At 40.6% G+C, this 4,333-nt stretch overlaps 1 pseudogene; it reads right to left on the reverse strand.

Moving 5' to 3' along the window:
- Positions 1 to 745: 745 nt before the first annotated feature.
- LOC134364544 (adhesion G protein-coupled receptor A3-like) lies at positions 746 to 4,333 on the reverse strand (annotated as a pseudogene).

Raw genomic sequence — 4,333 nt, forward strand, 5'->3', positions numbered from 1 at the left:
TGTGACGGTGTTAAGAGGGTGGGGAATCCTATTATGGTAATTCAAAGGTGAGGCCTTCAAGAGGTGATTAGGTTGCAGGACCATGCCATAGTGACTGGATTAAAAATGGTGAACATGGGCATGGTTTGGAGGGCTTTAAAATGAGAGTGAATGAGGAGGTTAGTAGGTGTTCTGTATTTTTATTTGCTAAATTCAGCAACTTTGCTGAATTGGACACCAGTCACAGGACTGTGAACATTAAAATGAAGGAAAACAAATGAGTTGCTACTAAGGGCTCACTGCCTGATGCACACAGAAGTCAATGCCACAGCACTGATTTAGTGAGAAGAAAAGGCTTTATTGTGAGGTTGACCGGCAAGGAGGCAGAAGACAATGCTCAGATCTGTCTCCCCAAACCAGGGGCTAAATGGGTTTTTTTGCTTTTAGTTTTTTGACACAAGGACAAACACCTATTTATTGTATTAAATATAAGCCTGAAATGTTAAGTAAATAGTATAGGTTCCACAAAATTACATTCCAGATTTCCAAAATGTCCTGTGGTGCTTTGACAATGAAAACAATCTTTTAAAGGTTTTTTTTTCGTTTTTGTTTTTGTTTTTTTAATTCGTATTAAAGAAAAGCAATAATCTGAGGATATAAAAACCTGAAACTTAAAAGTTCATTCAAAATTCTTTTGAATCCCTAAGGTGGCTGTAAACAGTTTATTTTTAAATGTCATAATTTAAAGGAATGTGAATACCAATGTTTATATGAATTTCTGCCTAGGAAGCCCAGCAATGCTATATGTAGTTTAATGTTTCCATAATCCAGTCCTAACATTGCCAGTGCTACCCATATTGAGCAAGGGTCTATCCTGCCCATTACTTTTCATTGGTCCATTCTGAATGGCCAAGTTGGGGCCATAAGATTTCTGCTGACTTTCAAGTTCAACTACAGTTGGCTTCCTTAATGCATCATTTTTACTCCTAGTTGAAACAGGTTTTTCAAAATTTCTGCTGCTTTTGGGAAGTGTGCTATAAGCATCACTGCTGTCTTGCTGTCTTGTCGGGGGTGGAGGGATGTACTGTCTTTCTTTTTAGGCTAAATAAACTCTTCACCTCCTCAGATTCCCTGTTATTGCCCAGGCAACTTTTAGAAAAGCCATTTTGCACATTTTCTTCCACACTTGTTGGGACATCATATGCATATTCTCTTAGAACCATGAGTCTGCTTGCCTGGTGTCCTTTAGTTCTGCTTTTATGATAGTGGCTTGGGTGCATGTTTGTTTGAAATTGAACTTAACTAAAAGTGCCATGTGCATTTTAATATCATTATCCATCAAATGTTGTCAGACAACAAGCTCAGTTGTGGAGTTCAAAGGTAAAGAATTAATATGGCACTGAGAAGCAGCAGCCAGCAAGTTTATTAATTTGCAGTCCTGGGAGGAATTTTTGAAGCTTGAAGCACTTTCGTTTGTATATGAAGATTCTGCACTGCTATTGGTGCACTTTGCTGCCTCCCTTTTCATCTCACTTGAGTTGGGGGGCTGATGTTGCCTTGCCCTGAACATGAGCTCCATCTTGGACACCACATTATTGTCTATGCAAGCCTGACATCCTCCAGTTTATGAAATTGATGAAGCTGGAAGACCAGTAGAAGACTCCTGAGGAGGGTTCTCATGCCATCCAGCAGTAGGGTGCATTTATCTGACTGCCATAATTCCTGTTTGCTGCTGCTGTTATTCCACAAACTATGACGGGGTAACACCATCAGCCAGGTAAGACCTGAGCATTGGTCTTGGTGAAAGTGGCAGTTCATCAGGATCCTGGCATCTTTTAGCTTTTTTAGTGACTCATTTATAGATATTTCGAGCTGTCACTCCCACCCATAATATTGTGGCAAGAATTATGAAGAATTATCCCAACTGTTTGGCAGATGCTGGCATTTCTGGTTTAGGTTATTCCTCCTGTGAAGATTATACAAGGTCAGAAAAATACAAAAGCACAAGTTCACAAGCATGTGCCAGCTCATGAAACTGAATCTTATCAAACTGTGATGGTACAAATAACTGACAGTGATGGCTGAGAGACATAAGAGGAGAATGATAGCAATAGTATAAACCATTCAAATATCTATAAATGAGTCACTAAAAAAGCTAAAATCCTGTCAAATCCATTAAAACTGCATAGTTACGAAGGGAATAGCACTGAATCTTAGTGATATTTTCATCTGAGTAGAGTATATGGCAGCCATCTCACTTATAGCTTCCTTATCTGTTCAGCAAATTGTAATCCCACTGGGCAGTGATGGCATCTGCTCTGTGCACAATTCAATGCACTGTCACATCAACAGGGATGTGGTGGGTATCTACATTCACACCATCTATGTTGGTGAGAATTATGGGGGTAACCACTTTCCATCATCAAAATTTGTTCAATTTTCAGTGGCTGGAAAGAGCTTTCCATTGAGGAATGCAATGAGTTGAAGATTATAGAGAGTCCTCAGTTGGTGTAACTACTCTTTTTTGCTTTGGTGAGAAAAAGGAAGGAGGAAGCGGAATAGAAGCCTCCACAATAGTATTCTTTAGTGCCAGACTTGAAAATGTATTTGAAACATTGCACTTAAATCTCGGTTTCTTGTCTAGATTTCTGTCTCAATCCTGCTTCCCATAACCAGAAAGTTCTGTATGGTCAGAGGCTTCCACTTTCTATAACACAATATAGGTCATCCCAGAGAATCCAGCAGCCTTAATGACATAAGTTTCCAGAGCAATATTGGGTGAATACGTTGAACGAGCTCCATTGGCTGGATGGTATGCAGTAATGTGCTTTAGACACTGGACAGTTCTATTAGAGGCTTTAGCTTCCCTCTGTGACAGTCATAGGACACCCTAATCAGCCAACATGATGTTACCTGCAATGTCAACTATCACAACACCCAGCTCTTTTGGTTTTTCTCCTTTGTTAAATCTTCCAAATTTTTCTATCATTCCAGCCACAAATATAGTATCCATTTCATTGGAAAAGTTGGCCACAGTGTAAGCCAGTAATTGTCAAGCTTTTGCCACAGCATTTAGAAGATTGAGGGGTATCTGGTTCAACATATAAAGAACTCTAGTGACATCATTTGCATATTATCAGTTTTCAGTATATATCCCACTACCATGGGTACTCCAAGTACACTGTAGATATGCAGTAATGCCTGCCAATGTTCTAGGTCATCTGAAATCAACTTTTTTGTTTAACACCCCCTCCAGAGGACAGTACTGTGCAGAGGTTTCTAATACCACAATACCAACAGTTCTTGTATTATTCCCACATTTGGTCTGGACATTACAGTTCCAATTTCCAGTAGATCCAACCTAATATAAGAAATGATTAGGGCACTTGCAATCAATGAACAGTTGTGAATCATGTTCTTTTCAACAAAAATAACTTGCAATTCATCAATTTCAACTATTCATGCATCCTGATACCATAACACTTGCATGTCTTGATCAATATACAAAGCTACGCAATGGAAGGCTGTCTCCTTCAAACACAGCATGACATGAGACGCAGTCATGTAGAAAGATGGCAACTCAAGCCGAGGATCACATTTCAACCATTCTTGTTTAACATCTGTGATTGGCTGTGCCTGCAATGACTTAAGATAAACACACCTCGTGTCTTATACAGTGATGTTCCTCACCTTTACCCAGCAATGAGTCCACAATATGTTAAAGTCACACAAAAGATATTCAGTCTAAAATTCTGAAGACTATAAAGAGCCAAGATAATCAAAAGTTCCTTGGGACACTGAAGAAAACAAATTCCCTGAAAGGTTTAGCCTAGCAAGATTGGTGAGTCCTTGAAATATGTCTGCATTCAGACATCCTATTCAATTTTGTCAGGCCCAATCTTTATAATCTTTATAACTTTGTAATAATGACAGTCCCCAAAAGGCAGCTAGATCTATATTACTAATAAGACTGTTTCAGAGGTCCAATCTTTTGAGGAGACTTAACCCAGAAAAAGAGCAATTCATCAGCTTGTATGTTTTATTGCTACTCAGAATCAGAGTGATGGTTGGGCGGAGCCTGTCCAGGACAGGACCTGCTGTTGGTTGGAGCCTGGCCAGAGGCAGGACCTGCCTTAGCTCCAGGCTGCTGCACACCAGCACCCTCCCCTTGCTGATCCCTCAGGGCTGCCTGTTGTGCTTGCAGCTGGTGGGGCAGAAGGTCTGCGGGCCAAGGGGCAGTGCGCTGGCCTACCCGTCACCCTGGTGCTAGGGCAGGCAGGGGCACATCCTGGTTACCCAGAGCTTCATGGCAGCCAGAGGACCTGCAGTCTTCAGCACCTACACACTCTTTCAT

This window comes from Cynocephalus volans, chromosome 16 (genome assembly GCF_027409185.1).
Source record: "Cynocephalus volans isolate mCynVol1 chromosome 16, mCynVol1.pri, whole genome shotgun sequence".
Lineage (NCBI taxonomy): Eukaryota > Metazoa > Chordata > Mammalia > Dermoptera > Cynocephalidae > Cynocephalus > Cynocephalus volans.